We start from the raw sequence: 20,566 nt of genomic DNA, 5'->3' as shown, positions 1-20,566 counted from the left end.
TAAATTATGGGTGGGGTTTCTTTGCTTCTTTGTATTGTGAGAGGAACAGTGTCTGTATGTTTACATTGCAATGTAGCTGAAACAAATTCCAAGTATGTTGGAAAATGTACTTGGCTAATTATTCCTATTATTCCTATTCCTATTCCTATTCCTATTCCTATTATCTATGACTTCCCTTGATCTGGACACAAGACTTCTGTTGATGCAGCCTAGAATAGCATTAGCTTTTTCTGCTGCTTGTGGTCTGCTAAGACCCCTAGATACTTGTCACATGAACTACTGCCAATCCAGCTGTTGTCCCCCCATCTTATATTTGTGCAGCTGGTAGTGCTTCTAAGAAGAAGGAGCAATTATTCGTGGAGAGATTCTCCTTTGAGGACTGGCTATTCTGTTCATTTCTGCACTGGAAGTGCTTGAATGATCTAATCTCACCAGATGCAGAAATGCAGTATAATTATTCAGCAAAGGCTGACTGGATGGAAGAAAGGCCGGGGCAGTGAATCATTCAGAGGAACAACGGGTAGCCTCCTCTGTGAGCATTTTAGCCTTACAGAAACCTTGAACCATGGAACTGAGTTTGTTTTCCAAGGCACAGGAATCCTGGCACAGTTTTGGATTTCATCACAGGAGATGGGTGTGGTGGGAAGCTCACCTTTCTCAACAGGACTTGGAAGTCAGGTGGGCATACTAAGTTTGCAGGATCTGCTTTTCTTTTTAGTAAAACTCCACAGACCACCAGCTGCAGATTGGTGCAAAATAGTGGCTGATGGGTGACACCAAATGCCAAATAGTGACCTAGAGAAGAGAGCCAGATTTCTTTTAAAAATTGTGGTTAGAGGCAACGGTAGATGGATGACTCGGGGAACTGGGCCAGTTGAAAAACTGTGCCTAAAGGTGAGGGCCTATTGACTACTGCCTCCCATATGCAGAGCTGTTTCGGCTGCTTTTATCTGACTCACATCAGCAGAGTTGTTCAGCATCTCTAATTACTGAATTCATCTTCACTGTTGCCTGATACAGGTGTAATATCAAGAATCTTAGTGGTATGACAGGGTCACTACTTTTGACCCTTGGAGACGTCGCAGTGTTGGAGACCTTTCATTATTACCTTTGGGTACTCCTTAACACAGTTTTATTTTGTTTTAAGAACTGAGAGCACCCAGGCAGCAGCTCCTATAGCAGGGAGAGAGAAGCAATGCAGGCTTCAGCAGCCTGAATGAAGTTTGTGTGACCTTATGCAGATCCAGTTCAGGGGCGGGTCTGGTTCCAAGTGCTAGTTATGACCCTCAGCGCCCTAAACAGCGCCGGATCAGCTTATCGGAAGGGACACCTTCTGCAGTATATGAGCCTGCCTGTGCACTGAGATCTTCAGGAGAGTCAGGTGTGTTTGGCATAGATGCAGGGTGGGGTACCTGTGCTCCTCCAGACATTGCTTATGCAACTACTTCCATCACTCCTGAGTATAGACCATGTTGGATGGGGCTGATGGGAGTTTCAGTGCAACGGCAGCTGCTGGTCCAGCATAAGGATGCCACAGTCACATCACTTTTCCTGCCCTGCCCGTCTGTCCCACTTACAACTCAGCACTGACTGTGCCTTGGCCTCTGGCTTTCACTTGCCTCTGCCTCACTCTGAGAAGTCTTTCAGTGCAAGGCATTCCCAACAGATCCTGCTGTATTTAATTTGATTCGCCTTCACTTACCTCATTCATTACCTCCAGATAATCTCTAGATAGTCATACAGGGGCCCCCACCCACCCTAGGAATACCCTGACCAGTAGCACAGATCCTCCCTAGTTCAATCCCCTCTAAATTCATCACCCACCCAGAAACACCTGGGGAACTTAAAAGAAGATAGAGGGGGAAATTCCACACCGTACTATTGAGATGGTTCCATCAGCGCAATTGTTTCTGCTTGCCAGGAAGAGCAGCCTCACCTCTCCCCCCCCCCAGCCCCTGTTATGGGGGTTCTCCTTATCAGGATGCCCTACACACGAGTAGGACCTTGACAGAGACACATGCCCAACTGGCATGTTCCCTCCCTCCTGGGCGATCGTGCGGGAGCTTCAAAAGCATACCATAGCCCGAACATCACAGCGACTGATGCCAGAAGACGGATGCCACACTTAGGAATCCGCAGAGGTTTGCGCAGTTGCGTAACATAACTCAGCATCTTGGCTAATCTACTATATTTACATATAAATACACACGGAGCACTGTAACATGGCTCCCTCTCTCTCTGGCATCAGACAGCAAAGAGAAAGAATAAAGGACAATAGTCCCACTTCACAGAACACAGTAAGACAAACACCCTGTCTTCATCACATCCCATTCCTGTGGAATCAAAACACACACAGTCATGTGATAGACAATAAACCCATGACTGCACACGGGGAATGAATCTCCCAACACTCCTAACCCCCTTGAACAGATTTGGGAAGGTTGCAAGGGGAGTATAGTGTGGGAAGTCAACCCATGTTAGTGAGACTCATTGCTCTGGCTCCTGCTTGCACAACAGCTTAGTTGTATCCAGTCCGCGGGGCCCATGTCCTCATCTGCTGGGTCTGTTTTCATTATCATGGGCAGGCTGTGTTGTCCATTAATTTCTCAAGCCCACCTAAGCTACTTCTTGTGCCAGCAAATTCTCTAAGTCAGTTCTGTGTTGTGTGGAAGAAGTGCTTTCTCTCGTCTGCTGCCAATCAATTTCATTGACTGACCCCAAGTTCTAGTGCTGCGAAAGAGGGAGCAGAAGAAAATATCTCTTCACAATGCATAATCCTTTAAACCTCTATCATGCACGGCCCCCACCATCCCTCACCCTTTCTATTTTTCGAACACAAAAGCCAGAAAAGCTTTAGCTGTTTCCCATAGAGAATGTGCTCGTTCTTTGGCCATTTTGGCTGCCCGTTTCCAGTTCCACAATGACCTTCTTGAAGTTGAGCAACAAGAACGATTTGCACAGCAATGGAGAACCTCAGGCCCAGGTGCTGAGTGCAGCCCTCATGGCCTTTAAAGCCAGCCCTTGGGATTCTCCCAAGACCACACCCCTTATTCCTAGGTCATTCCCGACACCTGCCATACTCTCCACCCTCTTTGAGGGCTTTTGCCTGGCTAGAATTTGCTTTCCTGAAGGGAGAACAGTGAGGGGTGTGTGTGTGTGTGTGTGCAAAGTAGCATACTTTTCAAAGGTCAGGTTTAGAGGCAGCTCCACAGAGAGCACATTGCAATATTCCAGCCACAAGGTTACCAGCACATGGCCTGCAGTGGCGAAGAAGAAGAAGAAGAAGAAGAAGAAGAAGAAGAAGAAGAAGAAGAGGAGGAGGAGGAGGAGGAGGAGGAGGAGGAGGAGTTTGGATTTGATATCCCACTTTATCACTACCCGAAGGAGTCTCAAAGCAGCTAACATTCTCCTTTCCCTTCCTCCCCCACAACAAACACTCTGTGAGGTGAGTGGGGATGAGAGACTTCAAAGAAGTGTGACTAGACCAAAGTCACACAGCAGCTGCATGTGGAGGAGCGGAGACACGAACCCGGTTCCCCAGATTACGAGTCTACCACTCTTAACCACTACACCACATTGGCTCTCTAGCTTATGTTCTCATGACATTTTCCCAGCCAAATAGGAATAGAGATCCGTGGTTTGTGTTAGCAAATGAAAACATCAGCACACTCTCACTTGCCACAATCTCCATCGTTCCTCCCTGCAGCATCCTCTACTCTTCTGGTCTTCCTTGCCCCCCCCCTTTGGCATGCAAATTTAAGAATATCATGGCTTTGAGAGGGGGATAAAGACTTCTTGTCTTTGGCAAATACAGAAGCGGCATAAGATAAGTAGTTATACTTGTTGGCAACTCTCAGATCCTTCAAAACGGAGATGTTTTCAAGAATTCATGTATCCTTCCCACAGAGAAATGTACCAATTTCCCCTGCTCTATTGTATTCTTTTATCTGCCTGAAAACTGTTAGCTCCCTATGCGCCGGTGTATAATGGGGCCCTCAACTGTAAAGAAGAAGATGGCTTTGCCTGTTCTAAGTATTATGGGAAGGGAGGGGGAGAGATATTTACGATGATGCAGTCGTTGCTTGCAATTGCATCGCAAATCATAAATGGGACGAGTTGCTGGATTGTGTTCCGTGGATACACCTGATTTAATCTTCAGCTTCACACTTTGAGGCAAATGTTTTCATTTGATAGGGAAGTGGCAAGCTGGAAATGGGCTTCCTACAATATATCAGATTCCCATCCTCCTGTATATTGTGCATTGGAGATGTGGGTGGGTGGCAGAATTGTGAATATAAAACCTCAATTGCACCTTGAGCTGCATTTGCGTTAATTTTACATACAGTTAAGTTGTGCAATTAATAGAGTACCTATGATGAAGTGAGTAACAAAAGCATGGAATATATATTCTGAGTAACCTTCATCTTAATCTCCCTCCCTCCCTCCCTTTCTTGGACTTTTAATTACCTGTTGTTGTATCATCTGCATCTGTGATTCGAGGGCTAGGTTTGTGTCCCTGCTCATTGCCAGCAGTTGCAAGTTTACCGGTAATTCTAGTGCATCACAAAGAAGACACACATCCCCAGAGCCCTTGCTGTTAAAATTCCAGGAGTGCAAATAAAAATGAGAAGAGAGGGAAAGGAAGAGGTCCCTCTTTTTAACCGTTTAATGTTGGAGGGCATAGAGCAAAAGGCTTCTCTGCAGAAGGATCTGAAGGAAGACAAAAAGAGATGGGGCCACGTCCATGAACTCTCATGCACTTGACAAGAGTAAGAGGCTGCAAAGGCAAGAGTGGCACCTGTCACTTAAGTAAGCAGGAGGTTTTTGAGTGGTGGAAGTTGGCCAACCCGGCATCAGGACCTGGCATCCATGGGCAGTTTCCTTGTGCCCATTGGTGCTGATGTCAGCCTGGATTAGATCCACCTTCCTCTCTGTCCTCCCCTTTCAGTTTTCCTGTGACCCAGAGCAATTCTGCAATGGGGCGTTGTGGGGAATTTAAAAGGAAATGCTAAAGATTGCTCTCAAATCTCAATGCTGTTGGTACCTACCACCTGTAAGACCAGTGCCAGAGAGGCCCACCAGGAAGAAGTTTCCTGGGGGTATTATCCAGCGAAAGGAACCAATCCAAGATATTGGCAAATCTGGAGCAATGAGAGTCCTGTAGCTAAGTCAAGAGATAAAGTGAAGGATATGGGGGCAAACCCAGGGGTGGGGAACCTCAGGCCCTGGGGTCAAATGTGCCCCACAGGCATCTCTAGTTGGCTCTCAAGACTCCACCCACGCCAGACACCCCTTCAGAAAATGTATTTTCTCAGTCCTGCTCCACTCTCTCAAGTGCTTTTGCCTGGCTAGAATTGTCATGCATGAAGTTGGGTTGTTTGCAGAAACCTCTGGCCAGAGTGTAGCATCCTGTACTAATGCATGTCTGTAGCATCACCTGCTCTTGTCTCTGACTCCACCCACCCCTGTCATGTAGTTAGTGGAAGATTTCTCATGGGTGAACATGGCCCTTGAACCAAGAAGGTTTCTCCAGCTCCTGCTTTGCCCTCTGGCCACCCCTGAAAATGGAATTTGCTCCCTGCATAGTGGTTTCATGGGAACAGCCATTACATACAGATGCAGGCTGATATGTGTTGCTTGAATGGAGCTGTGTATTGGAATTAACATGTTAATTAGCTGCCAGTTCCTTCTGTTTCCACAAGGTCCATTCATTATCACCAATGCTTGCTATTCGAGTCTGCCATTCTATTTATGCTAATTTTGAAATTATTCCTGCCTCTCTTTTTTTGTTTTACTTTAATAACTATTTATGACTCCTGGAAAAATACACCTAATTAATACCTAGCCGCAGCGCTGCAATTAAATGTTAATCAGATTTGATTTCTAGAGTAATGCACCAGCAATCTCCTAATCTCCCGAGTTACAACTTGATGAAAACTTGATTACCCTAGTTACAGAGTTCATGATTCAGAAAGCCCTTTTCCCTTCCTCTCCCTTTCCCATGGAAAGAAAGCTCAGCTTTGTGTTGTGGCCCTTCCCGCTTTATATTTTGCCTGTGCTCCAGTGCTCGGTGGAGATAAATTATTTCCAAATGAGATGCAATCATGGCAGAAAGAAAGCCAATCATAAAGGCTGGATATAAAAATAAAAAGGACTGCAAGTCTGCGGCACATATTGACCTGTCAAACTGATCTAAACTTAGCAAAGGATTTTTTTTAATATTAATATTAACCTGGGGATGGCCGTGTCTCGCCAAATCACATCCCTGTGGCTTTCAGAGTAACAGGAGCAGGCAGATGAGGCGAGCTTGAGTAACATGCAAACTTTTAACCCAGACACCTTCTCATCAGCTCCCTAACAATGTATGGTCTTTGCAAAGTGCAAGGTAAGCTTTCCTCATGGGAGAACATTTTGAAGAGGAGCAGAGCTGTTGTTGTTTTAATGCATGGATTTTAGCCTGTCTGGATTACTGCACCTAACTTTCCATGGAAATATTTTGCATTGATGTCGGAACAAATTTGGGTGTGCGGGTAGCTGTTCTATTCTTTAGTACCTGTTCACCATTCAGGAATCTCTGAGCCCTTCCACACATCCTTTCCGTTGTGCATTCCTGATGATTCGTGTTCTTCATAATATTAGGACAGTTCTACACAATCCTACTTTTAAATACTTGTTTGCACCTGCAAATGTTTTGGGGGTTGCCATACAGCTTCGTTTCCAATTAGTGCATGTCCTGTAACTTCCTGCTGGAATCATTTCAACTTTTTATCCTACAAAAGTCCCATGTTTGTTTTGTAATTGTGCACTTTCAATATCAACATAGACTTAAATCTAAGAAAAAAGAAAAAAGGGAGAAAGAAAGATAAACAAATACATGAATAGATAAATGAGGGCATGTGTTTTTGTCCCTTTTTTTGTTGCCCTATAGGGCAGGAATACCCCATCATTTGCCAAGAATGCATATGGGGATGTATCACCAAACATTTAATAAAAGAGAAGGATGTGTGGACAGTCAGGAAGAAATCCACTACTAATGCACTATTATTGAAACAGTTAAAAGTTGCAGGATACACCTACAAAACTAAACTAACTAACTAACTAACTAAAATAAAAAATTCTTTCCAATTCTAACAAGTCTGAATGAACCCTATTATATCAAACCCTGGGAGAAAACGAAACTTAAGCCCAGTTAATGCTATTAGCAAACTTTCTGGGACTTTTCTCACTTTAGCAGCACAGCTTTGCATGCCTGAATGTGCTCTCTCTATTTAACACAAGAGTTTAGGAAGAGCCTTGCTGGATTATCCAGGCCAATGGCCCATCCAGTTCAGCATCCTTTTCTCGCAGTGTCCAACACAGACATACACAGAGAACACACACCATTCACTACCTATAGAAAGCCAGATCGTCAGGGAGAATAAGGTGCAGCCTAGCCTCCTTTGTGGCATTCCATATTTCTATGTGTGGCGAGTTCCTCTCAAAAAAGGAGGCATTCAAACATCTAGGTACCATTGGGGGGGGGGGGAGAGAGAGAGAGAGAGAGATCTAGGATCTTTCCACTCTTCCCCAAACACCAAGGTTAAGGAAAGGCCTCTTAATCTGACAGACCACAGGTCTGATCCTATTTGACATTCTCTCTATTCCTCATTGGCTTATCGATCGCTCCATGCTAATTAGCCACAAGTGTTGTCACATCCCATAAGAACCTGAGCCTATTAGAAGGATTGATTTCCAGTGGTGATATCTGGTAAACACTTCAGAGATGTGCCTCATGTAAATTTGGGGCAGGGTGGGGGGTCCTCTGGCGGTTTCTCCCTTCTCATAAAAGGGCAAGCCAAGAAAAGATTTGAGGGAGAGTGTGTGTGTGTGTGTGTGTGTGTCTACATGAGTGAAGGACTGTTTTCGCATCACTCCCTCTATTACAGATTTAAAAAATAAAAAAAATCATTCCAGTAGCACCTTAGAGACCAACTAAGTTTGTTCTTGGTATGAGCTTTCGTGTGCATGCACACTTCTTCAGATACAATGAAACAGACGTCAACAGGTTTTCCACACCCACCAGCCAATCACCCATTCCCACCACCCTTCTGAGTAATACCCCTCCCCACCTTCTCACTATATGTAAGGGTCTGGTGACTTCTGTTTCAGTGTACCTGAAGAAGTGTGCATGCACACGAAAGCTCATACCAAGAACAAACTTAGTTGGTCTTTAAGCTGCTACTGGAAGGATTTTTTAAAATTATTATTTTTTTTGCTTTGACTATGGCAGACCAACACGGCTACCTACCTGTAACTGGAACTTCTGCTAAAAGCAGTCATTGAAAGTGGACTTCACTGATGGAGCGTGTTTATTTACTTGTCAACTTACCACCGTGTGTTGTGCACAGAGCATCTCCCAACAAACATACATTTATCAAGTGACCAGGATCAGGGCTCTGTGGTGCCAGAGGATGAGGGGTTAAACACACACACCAATTGCAGAATGCAAATCCACCAGGAAACTGCTGTCATCCACAGAGAAGGAAGACATGTGCAACATGCCCCCCCCAAAAAAAGAGCATGAATGGAAGCCACCAAAAGAAAACCCATTCACTTTGATATGGCCACTAAATAAGTAGAAGAGGGAGAAACGCCATTCCTTTGTTCCCTTCTCCAGTTCACAATAGGCAAGCGGATTTCAAACAAGGATCCGGTGAAAATCACGAGGAAGATCAATAATGGAAGACAGATTGCCCACCTTTAAGGTTTTTGCTACGGGGTGTGTGTGTGTCATGTGATCAGTTCCCAGGGGGCAACGCTTAGACTTGGCCAATGCATCATATGAACTGAGTGGTGTGTTGGAATATTCTGTAAGAAAAAGCCCCCTGAGATGTGCAGAGAAGTTCCACTACAGACAAGTTAGCATGCCGGAGGCTCCCTCAAGGTAGAAAGTTTGAAAACCTTGGTAGCTGGATAATTGAACCTGTTCCTCACCATCCCAGAAGGCTCTCTTTTCCATTGACCTTTCTCCCACGCCCCTTGCTGTAAAGAAAAACCAAGACAGTATTCAGCAAATGCAATTAAACAGGGCGTGTGACTGACATCCTCTGGCCACACCATTTCAAGCATAACCCTTCCTATTGTTTTGCTCTCTGTGGTTTCTTCTCCAGTTCGCAGTAGGCAAGCGGATTTCAAACAAGGATCTGGTGAAAATAATGGAGAAGATCAATAATGGAAGACAGATTGCCCACCACTAAGGTTTTTTGCTACGGGGTTTTTTCTTGTGATCAGTTCCCAGGGGGCAACGCTTAGGCTTGTCCAATGTATCATATGAACTGAGTGGTGTGTTGGAATATTCTGTAAGAAAAGCCCCCTGAGATATGGTTTCTTGCCTACTTTTTGTTACTTTCATATTCAGCTGTTGCCCTCTAAAGATGCTAGGAGCCCAGATGGAGGCCTAGTTTAGTTACGCAGTGGTTGAGAATTAGGAGCTGAATTTGAGGTGGGCACATCCCAGCTTGAGTAGGATCCCTGCCTCAGTGGAGCCAGTGTGGTGTAGTGGTTAAGAGCGGTAGACTCATAATTTGGTGAACGGGGTTTGCGTCTCCGCTCCTCCACATGCAGCTGCTGGGTGACCTTGGGCTAGTCACACTTCTCTGAAGTCTCTCAGCCCCACTCACCTCACAGAGTGTTTGTTGTGGGGGAGGAAGGGAAAGGAGAATGTTAGCCGCTTTGAGACTCCTTCGGGTAGTGAAAAGCGGGATATCAAATCCAAACGCTGCTTCTTCTTCTTCTTCTTCTTCTTCTTCTTCTTCTTCTTCTTCTTCTTCTTCTTCTTCTTCTTCTGTCACCTCACAGCCCTGGTTTAGCTCTCCAAACCATTCAAGGCTGCAAAGTGAAGATATCTCTGGGTGCATTCAGACGTGGGGGATATATGGCACTAGTTTCCGTGATTATTATGCTAGTAATTCTGCCCAACTTTGTAATGTTCCTTTCGCACTGCATTCTCTGCACTCCCTCCCTCATAGCACTAGAACAATAGAACTGAATGTTTGAAGATTCAGGAAATATAAAATACTTATTCACACAGCGCATAGTCAAACTATGGAGCTTGCTCCCCAAGTAGGCAGCGATGGCCACCAACTGGAATGGCTTTGAAAGAGAATTGGACAAATTCATGGAGGAGAGGACTGTCAATGCGGTTTGCCTCCATGGTTGGAGGAAGCAATACTTCTGAATAGCAGTTGCTGGAAAACTATGGAAGGGGAGAGTCCCACCTGCATCTGGTTGGCCACTGTGAGAACAGGATGTGCAATAAGAAAAGCCACTGGCCTAATCTGGCAAGCTCTTCTTATGTTCTTATGTACTTGCATTGCATTGTGGAACAGCAACTTTGTGACCCATATGCTGGCATGCTGTGCTAAATTTCTTTCACACCCATGGGTGCGGTGTGACACAACAACGAGCATCATTGGACCATGTTGTTAATCCCCCTCCCTTTCGGCACACGCTTGCTTCTGTTCCCCCATGATTCCCCCCGTGAAATTAGCTGGAAAGAGCTGCGTGCTGGTATTCTGTGTCCAGTTCTGGGCACCACAGTTCAAGAAGGATACTGACAAGCTGGGACGTGTCCAGAAGAGGGCAACCAAAATGGTCAAAGGCCTGGAAATGATGCCTTATGTGGAACGGCTTAGGGAGCTGGGTATGTTTAGCCTGGAGAAGAGAAGGTTAAGGGGTGATATGATAGCCATGTTCAAATATATAAAAGGATGTCATGTAGAGGAGGGAGAGAGGTTGTTTTCTGCTGCTCCAGAGAAGCGGACACGGAGCAATGGATTCAAACTACAAGAAAGAAGATTCCACCTAAACATTAGGAAGAACTTCCTGACAGTGAGAGCTGTTCGACAGTGGAATTTGCTGCCAAGGAGTGTGGTGGAGTCTCCTTCTTTGGAGGTCTTTAAGCGGAGGCTTGACAGCCATCTGTCAGGAATGCTTTGATGGTGTTTCCTGCTTGGCAGGGGGTTGGACTGGATGGCCCTTGTGGTCTCTTCCAACTCTATGATTCTATGATTCTATGATTCTATTCCGCTCCGAATTCCCTCACTCGCCCCAATTTTTTTCACTTTACTCCCACATTTTTCCAGGTTAAGGGGGCTGCAAATGGATTGCTTTTTTGGAGCATGCACTATAATCTGTTAGTGTCCCAGAAGTGGCTTTTGCGACATGTGAAAGCCCAAATAAAATGAAGAAGTTAGGGAAGCGACAGGGAAATGCAATAAACTGTCGTCGCGAATGCAGCCTCTTTTATATAAGGGTTGTTCAAAGCGCTGCCTCTGGGAACTCCGTCATTGCTTTTGCTATGATATACAGGGTGCAGTGATGGAGAAGTTGGCAACAACCGTTCCTACAACTGCGTGGCTTCCCCTTTCTTGACTCCCAGCGTCCCCACATCCCTTCCTGACTGGACTGGGGGCCACACTGTTTAGCATCCTGGCGGCAGAGATTCATTTCAGGCATGCCAGCCCTCGCCTCCTCAACGCCGGGCCCTTAGACACTGGGATCAGTTTTCCCTGACATCAAAAGGTTGTAGGTCTAGCTGTGCTTCCTTTGTGTTTGTGCAATCATTTATGAGACTGTTCATTCACAAAAGGTCTGGCTGCTCAGAACTCTGAGCCTGCAACACCACATCTGAAAAACTTGCCTGCTCCGTGAATAAAACATTTCTTATTGAAGAATCCCCCTTACAATATACAATTTCCTTTGATAAGCCTCCCTGGAGGATGCAGAGCATGTATTACGCTTGTGTCTCAAACATATTAGATGCTAAAGGAATTGCAGTTTTCTGTTGCCAGGCGATTTGCACAATGCTTTCTGGATTTTATCCCCCCCCCCACTCCCCAAAACCGTTTCCCTCTTCTTCACCTCTCTGCCCCCACCCTCTCCACATGCTTATTTTACAGAGGCACTATTCACAGATTCCCTTTTGATTGCCTGTCATTGCAGTGGTGGTGCTTATGGGTCCTCATTCATTTTTATTTTAAAGTCAAGGTCCATTCACTTTTTTATTATTTTTAGCCTTCGGGTTCTGTATATTATTCATGATGGCATCGGCCCCATTTTAGCTGTCAGGCTGCCATCAGAGCCCTCTCAATGGACTCTCTTGGGGCACTAATGAAAGGCAGATGGCTGGAACATTGATGATATAATCAAAGGGCTCCGGTCCAGAGTAATGAGAACGGGGTGAGAGTTTTCCGAGGGGAAGGGAAGAAATGGGGCCCTTTGTTATTTAGCCTTTGAAACAGCGCTTCAAGAATAAAAGGAACATAATACCATTTAGGAGGGGGAAAGGAGGGAGCACTTTAAAATGTCAGGAGTCTATGATCCCGTCCCGAAGATGGGGCGGCCGAATTTCCAGGTGTACAACTGGAGCATCCAAACCCTGGTTTCTGAAAATGAAGGGCACAGCGTGGGTCTATCCATAGCAATGATAGCAGGAAGAATGATGAGCAGGGGCAGAATAAAAACTTTCAAAGGGGGAATACGGAGTGGGCTTTGGCAGCATATAAAGAGTATGGCAAAACAGTGGCGTCAATAGAGCCCCTTTTACCTTGAATGAGATGGAAAGTCAAAAGACTGAGCCCTGTCCCCCCCTGCCCCCCCCAAAAAAATCCTCTCTTGGCTACCCTGGTTGTTCTGGTCAGATGAGGTCAGAGTGCAACATGAGATGTCTCAGTGCCTCTCAGGCACTTACCTGGGAGGAACGCCAGTTGAATATGCTTGTGCGTGATTCTGCATGAAAAGTGTACTCAGTGACTGAAGCCAGCAAGGGCACTAATTTGGGAGGGTTTGTGTCTTTCATCATTGGTTGCCATATCACAAGTGAAGGAATCCTTATTTCAGAGACATTTCCACTTGTAGGCTGTACGACTGAGAATGTTGGTGTTTTGTATTTTTGTAAACCACTTGGAGGTTTTCTTACAATCAACCAGTATATAATTTTTGTTTTGTTTTGTTTAATAAATACGCATACCACTTTTCATGTCAAGATCACACAAAAGACAGGTGACAGGCGTACAAGGGCCTCCTGTACACCATTTCTCACTGGCCTAGTAATGTTTCGAATTTAACAGTTCATCTGCCATAACCATTCTTTTCCCTGACCACGTAGGACTGGTATGCTCATCTAATTAATTAATAAAGCAAAGGTTGCAGACCTAACTACTATTTACATCAACTTTATTCTTTTGTGAGTTTGGCTGGGGCTCGTTTCCTGTTTCAAGTTTGTCTGTGTGTGGCTTTTTGGGGGGGGGCGGACTTCTAAGCAAGGCACACAATTACGTGAGAACAAATCCTATTGAATTTGATGGGGTTTACTTATGAGTAAATCCCATCAAAGGAAGGGGCATGGGTGGCGCTGTGGGTTAAACCACAGAGCCTAGGGCTTGCTGATCAGAAGGTCGGCAGTTTGAATCCCCATGACGGGGTGAGCTCCTGTTGCTCAGTCCCCGCTCCTGCCCACCTAGCAGTTCGAAAGCATGTCAAAGTGCAAGTAGATAAATAGGTACCACTCTAGAGGGAAGGTAAGCGGCGTTTCTGTTCACTGCTCTGGTTTGCCAGAAGCGGCTTTGTCATGCTGGCCACATGACCCAGAAGCTGTACGCCGGCTCCCTCGGCCAGTAAAGCGAGATGAGCACTGCAACCCCAGAGTCGGACACGACTGGACCCAATGGTCAGGGGTCCCTTTACCTTTAACTTATGAGTAGTCATGCATAGGATTGCACTGTCCATTTATTTCCTGCAGCTTTTTACTGTGTGCCTCTGCAATTTGACCTTGACAACACATGTGTTTTGAATAAAGAAGAAATTTGGGTGCTTGAGAAGAAGAAGAGTTTGGATTTGATAGCCCGAAGGAGTCTCAAAGCGGCTAACATTCTCCTTTCCCTTCCTCCCCCACAACAAACACTCTGTGACGTGAGTGGGGCTGAGAGACTTCAGAGAAAAGTGTGACTAGCCCAAGTTCACCCAGCAGCTGCATGTGGAGGAGCGGGGATGCGAACCCGGTTCACCAGATTACGAGTCCACCGCTCTTAACCACTACACCACGCTGGTAACCTTCAGATCAGCGCTTTTAAAAAAAAAGCAAGCAAAAAAAGGTGCCGTTACTCACCATGAAGTTGTTATAGCCACACTTTTAACATTTAGGGTAGGGGGAAGTTGTTCGTACTGCATACCGTTGAGCACTCCCCAGAAACAAAGCACTGCTTCAGATGCAAATTTGGGAACACATCCATCAGGGATTCTGTGTTGGTCACTAGGTGGGCTTTTCTGTCCGCCTTGCCCCACCCTACAGCCCCAGGAACCTTCTATGGCAGCTGTTTGCAGAAGGAAAACTGTGCAGGGAGAGAGACTCTTGTTTGCCAAGAGAGAGTGGTTGGTTTCACCTGTTCTGCCCCACCTCCATCCCAAAGAACCTTCAGGAGGAAGTTGCCTCCGTGCGCATTATGTGTATGTGTAGTCTAATGAGCTGAACAGAGTGAAAGGTTATGAGTCATGGGGATGGGGAGGTTTTGTGTATGAACTTAACACTGCTTATCATGTTCTCGCAGTGCTTAACAGTGTTCTATCATGTTATGGGACGGCCGGGGCAATAATAACAATAGCAACAGCAACAGCAACAGCAACAAATAATTTGGGGTTCATTTGAAGGAAATGCGACCTAAAAATATAATAAATCAAATCAATATGAGCTAAGTTTGTGTGCTCTCTAGGAATGCAATATTAATATCCTTGCAATCCATACAGATGCAGCAGAAGGAACATTAAGTGTGTTGATTCATTACAATTCCGGGCAACTGGTGAAAATTGGTATATAAGAGCAGAAAAGGACATTAGGCATGCATACAGTTCTGATACAGAAAGCCGTCCATGCATCTGTTTTCCCAGTCTACTGGGGTATTGGAAATATAGCCTTGATACGGTTTAATAGTCTGTTCATATAGAACCGGTTTCCGGAATGTTTTGTGGGTTGATGCTTAGTCCCATTTCTAACTCGGAATATTTATAACTACCCGTAATGAGCTCAGGTTTCATTCATAAAACAGATCGTTGTGGAAATGAGAAGTGGATGGATTATTAGCAGCATTTGCCGATCAAGAGGGCTCACTGCAATGGCCTTTTTCTACTCCTGTAAACGGCACAATGCAAAGTTACCCAGAGAACCTGGCCATAAGAGCAAATTAAAGCAACAGCATATTCACAGAAGAATTACTTAATTACTTAATTTGTGTTTGCTGTCTGGTTTAAGAGATACAGTGTTGGTCAGACTTGAGGAGCTAGTTTAGCAATTTGGGATTTTTAAAAAACTGAATGGGCTCACAGTACCTCTCTGCACTCCTGTCATGTTCAAATGTACAGGTGAAACTCAAAAAATTAGAATATCATGGAACGGTTCATTTCTTGCAGTAATTCAACTTAAAAGGGGAAACTAATATATGAGATAGACACATGACACGCAAAGCAAGCTATGTCAAGCCATTATTTGTTATAATTGTGATGATTATGGCGTACAGCTGATGAGAACCCCAAATTAACAATTTCAACTTTGGGGTTTTCATTGGCTGTATACCATAATCATCACAATTACAACAAACAAAGGCTTGACATATCTCGCTTTGCATGTCATGAGTCTATCTCATATATTAAACTCCACTGGCTAATGAAAACAATTGCTTACATAAATGGACTTTTCCACAATATTCTAATTTTTCGAGTTTCACCTGTAGTGTGTGATGGGATCTCTTTTCTGGCATGGCACACTCAGATCATTGAATTATAGAATTGCAGAGTTGAAAGGGACCCTGAGGATCATCTAATCCACCCCGTCTGCAATGCAGGAATATGCAGCTGTCCCATACAGGAATCGAACCTTCAACCTTGGCATTATCAGCACCGGGCTCTAACCGACTGGGCTGCCCAGGCACAACCTGCCTACATTATGTAGTTTGTAATGTAGAGGCTTGCAACCGCCTCTGGATTCTGTCTTATCCGCATCTCCACCATTGATTTATTAAGTGGAGTTGGTCGCTGCATTGCCCTTCTGTATTACAACATCGTTGCACATTCAGGATGCTAAATAGCCACATGATGCTTTTCTCACATGACACTGAACATCTTCGGAGCGAGCGCACCTTGCTCAAGGAGGGCGAAACTATTTCAGCAGAAGCCAGTGTTCCTTCAGCAGAAGCCAGTCTTCCCTCCCTCCTGGTCTCTTTGAAGAAGACCCCTTAGTGAAAGGAACAGCATGAGGCAGCTTGCAAAGGGCTCAGTTTGGCTGAGGGGGGGGAGGACAGCAAGAGAAAAGAAAGCAGCCCATTTGGGAAGCAACTGCCTTTGGGGAAAGTTGCCTGTGGGCAGGATTCTGCTGCAGGTGGGCTAATGTTCCACAAAGCAGCTGTTTTTGCTGCTGTTTCAGGCTGAGATCCATGGCTGGCGTAAAGGCTTCACAAAGTCTCCCTGCACTCCCCTTTCAGACTTCTGAGACTGCTTGCACATTTGACAGGTGAGCAGCTCCACCCACCAAACATGTGATGAAATAATGATACCATATGATTGTCAGGTGAGACGCCACCCACCTTCCAAAACTGATGCTGATACATTCAAAGCCCATTTAGAGCACGTAACGTCCCCCAGAGACTCCCGGGAGCTGTAGTTCACCCCCGACAGAACTGCAATGAACTATAATTCCCAGCAGCCTTAACAAACTACAACTCCAATGTGCTTTGAATGCGCGTTTTTAATGGACTGTGTGCTTTAAGTGTACGGTGTAGATGTGACCCAAGTTTCTCCAATGATACCGGTTCTTGGGTAGACACAGAATTTTCCAGCGCTCCTTTTAATAAGACAGAGCCGCAATAGTTATTTGTCCTTAAGGAATGTGTGAACAAGTTCTGGCTTCCTCCTTACCTTTTCTGCACGTTTACATGCTCGACGTGTTTCATCTCAGCGTCAAATCTCCCCAATTTAGAAAAGACCTTAGCATTGCAACCGTAAGCAAAAGTAGGCAAGGTTGTCATTATGGTACAGATGATTAAATTTCAGCTGCATTTCCTTTACTTCCCCCCCCTCCTGCCCTCTTTTTTGGGGGTGGGGTGGGGAAATATATTTCCTTTGACTGGGGAAAAATAACAGTCTTTAAACCCTATGTGTGCAGACTCTACTTTGAGAATGTGTGAACATCACTTGTGTGCGCCCCCCCTCCCCACTTTTCCCTCTGTCTCTTTCCAAAACTACAAGCTAATGAGGGGTTTGGTAGACACATAGCAGCTGTGATAGCAGTATGTCCTTTTATTTATTGATGGAAAGTCTCAGGAGGGAATTGTGTCTAGAATAGAGAAGTAAGTCACCTGGAGTCAGCATCTGAAAGCAGAAAAATAGCATCATTTGTGATGTGGATTCTGACTAGAAGGGACCATACATGGGTGAAGGTTTTTGGTTTTTTTCAAGCTGTAAGGCACATGGTAGGAGATATTTTTGTTGTTGTTGTTCAGTCGTTCAGTCGTGTCCGACTCTTCGTGACCCCATGGACCAGGCATGCCTATCCTTCACTGCCTCTCGCAGTTTGGCCAAACTCATGCCAGTCGCTTTGAGAACACTGTCCAACCATCTCATCCTCTGTCGTCCCCTTCTCCTTGTGCCCTCCATCTTTCCCAACATCAGGGTCTTTTCTAAGGAGTCTTCTCTTCTCATGAGGTGGCCAAAGTACTGGAGCCTCAACTTCAGGATCTGTCCTTCTAGTGAGCACTCAGGGCTGATTTCTTTGAGAATGGATAGGTTTGATCTTCTTGCAGTCCATGGGACTCTCAAGAGTCTCCTCCAGCACCATAATATTTTACCCTACACAAAATGACTAATAGTAATAGCAATAATAATTTTATTCCTGACTTGCGTCAAACTACTTCGACATAGAGAATTACTACTTTTTACCTGGAGGCTCAGTGGTCATCTATCAGGAATCCCGTAGTAGTGTATTCTCCGCATCAACGAGGGGATCAACTAGATCACCCTTTTCTAAACAGGTGCCCTCCAGATGCTCTTTCACTACAACTCCCATAAGCCCCAGCCAGCATGCTGATGGGAGTTGTAGTCCGACAAGTTGGGAAAAGGCTAAACGCAATGACCTTTAAGGCCCCATTTTCCCTCTGTGATTTTGTTTTTTGCAAAGTAAAAATAAAAAACAAAAGCGGACATTAAACAACGGTAATACACTATCTTGTAAGGGAACAGCACAACCTAAGCTCCTGTCATTGTGAAAGCACAGAGGAGCTGCTTTGGAATGGGCACAATGCAATATACTCAACCTCATACCGGATTTCACGAGGCTCCGGGAAGGAGCCGAGATTCAGCATGGTAATTACAAACATAACTCAGCATGATGGGATGTCCTTGAGAGATTACCCTATAACAAGTGGAGCTTGTAAACATTTTTAAAGGCCTTGCTATGATCCTCTCTTCTTTAGCCTTATACTTTTACAGCTACATGTGGGGAAGCTAACAGAAAAATTGTAGCTTTTCGGTGAGCTACGGGGCCAGCTAGAAATACGTTCACAAAACACACACAAGCACACCATGAAATACACTAATGAAAACCAGGGTTATCTTCTGAGATACCAAGGATAATGTACAGTTCAAGTCGTAGAGTATATCGATTTCTGTAAAGCTTTTGACAAAGTCCCCCATAATATTCCATACCATCCAACATTTCTCCGATGAAAATAGGGACGTCCCATTCCATAATGACGATTTTACTGTTTATGCCCCACACATTTTACAGGGTTGCCCCAGCCACTCTGGGCAGCTTCCAACATACATAAGAACATAATAAAATCTTTCTTTTTAAAAAAACCTTCCCTATATAGGATTGGGACGCGGGTGGCGCTGTGGTCTAAACCACTGAGCCTAGGGCTTGCCGATCAGAAGGTCGGCGGTTCGAATCCCCGCAACGGGGTGAGCTCTCGTTGTTTGGTCCCAGCTTCTGCCCACCTAGCAGTTCGAAAGCACGTCAAGTACAAGTAGGTAAATAGGTACCACTCCAGTGGGAAGGTAAACGGTATTTCTGTGCGCTGCTCTGGTTCGCCAGAAGCGGCTTAGTCATGCTAGCCACATGACCCGGAAGCTATCTGCGGACAAACACTGGCTCCCTCGGCCCATAGAGCAAGATGAGCGCCGCAACCCCAGAGTCGTCCGTGACTGGACCTAACAGTCAGGGGTACCTTTACCTTTATCTATACAGGATTGCCTTCAGATGGCTCGGGGTTCAGATAACTCCATACCCTCCAACATTTCTCAAATGAAAATAGGGACATCCTAAGGAAAAGTGGGACATTCTGAGATCAATTCAAAAATGGGGACAACTTCTCTAAATCAGCGACACCCCTGGAAAATAGGGACACTTGGGGTGTCTGATATTCTGGCCAATAAAATGTGGCAGGTAAAATGTGGACTTGATGAGGTAACTGTTAGGGATTTGAAGCTGGTTAACTAACCAAACCGAAAGAGTGCTTTGCATGGTTCCCTGTAACCTCACTTATCGCAAGGAGGGAACCACCAGAAGGCCCTTGGAGCTAGGAGTGAGCATGACAGAGGGAGGGAGGGAGGGAGGCTTGGAGGTGTGGTGGCGGCAGCAGCAGTGGAAGAAGCGGTGGCTGTTGATCAGAGGAGGTAGACGATGGGGGTAGGGTAACAATGATAGCAGTTTCATTCTGCAGTGCTTGCCATGAAGTCAGAGAGCTGATGGCCCAGGAGCTAAGGCAGGAAGATCTACCTGGTAGACCTGATTCAGTTGATGGCATGTAGTTGTGGTGAGCCAGTGTGGTGTGGTGGTTAAGAGTGGTAGACTCGTAATCTGGTGAACCGGGTTCGGTTCCCCGCTCCTCCACATGCAGCTGCTGGGTGACCTTGGGCTAGTCACGCTTCTCTTAAGTCTCTCAGCCCCACTCACCTCACAGAGTGTTTGTTGTGAGGGAGGAAGGGAAAGGAGAACGTCAGCCGCTTTGAGACTCCTTCGGGTAGTGATAAAGCGGGATATCAAATCCAAACACTTCTTAGGTGTTGCCAAATATTCTCCTCCTGTAAATTGGGCAGTCTAGGACCTCGTTTTAGCTTCCATTCTCCTCTAACCTTGCTCGGAGTTTACTCACACTGATCCTTGCTCAGGGCATTTGTCTCTTCCGGTCCTGCACTGGTACAAACAATTGCTGGGCAGCTTGCCGCAGCTAATGCAAGACTAATACAGTACTTTATGGTACTGTGCACCATATTCATCCTGTGCAACAGGCTGCAGAATCACAGTCCCCAGCATACATTTGCCAAAGATAGCGCTGGGGGGAAAGGGGGAGGGAGGATCGTCCCTGGTGGCTGTTAGTGTAGCAAAAGTGATTGCAGTGATAGTCTAATCTTAAAGCCAGCATCTGCGAGGGACCTTGCCTTTCATGCCGCATTGCATCTGCTGAAATAAGGTATATTGACTGCATGTGCATGCATTGAGTACAGCAATGAAAAGAAAGTCATAGCTGTAGCTGGGATTCTCCGT

At 45.5% G+C, this 20,566-nt stretch overlaps 1 protein-coding gene across 1 annotated transcript in view; it reads left to right on the top strand.

Moving 5' to 3' along the window:
* Positions 1 to 20,566, top strand: part of NRXN1 (neurexin 1) — a 933,637-nt gene that overhangs the window by 710,530 nt on the left and 202,541 nt on the right.

The sequence above is a fragment of the Lacerta agilis genome, chromosome 3 (genome assembly GCF_009819535.1).
Source record: "Lacerta agilis isolate rLacAgi1 chromosome 3, rLacAgi1.pri, whole genome shotgun sequence".
NCBI classification, from domain to species: domain Eukaryota; kingdom Metazoa; phylum Chordata; class Lepidosauria; order Squamata; family Lacertidae; genus Lacerta; species Lacerta agilis.
The sequence above is the reverse complement of the archived record's forward strand: the minus strand, read 5'-3'. Positions and strand labels throughout refer to the sequence as shown.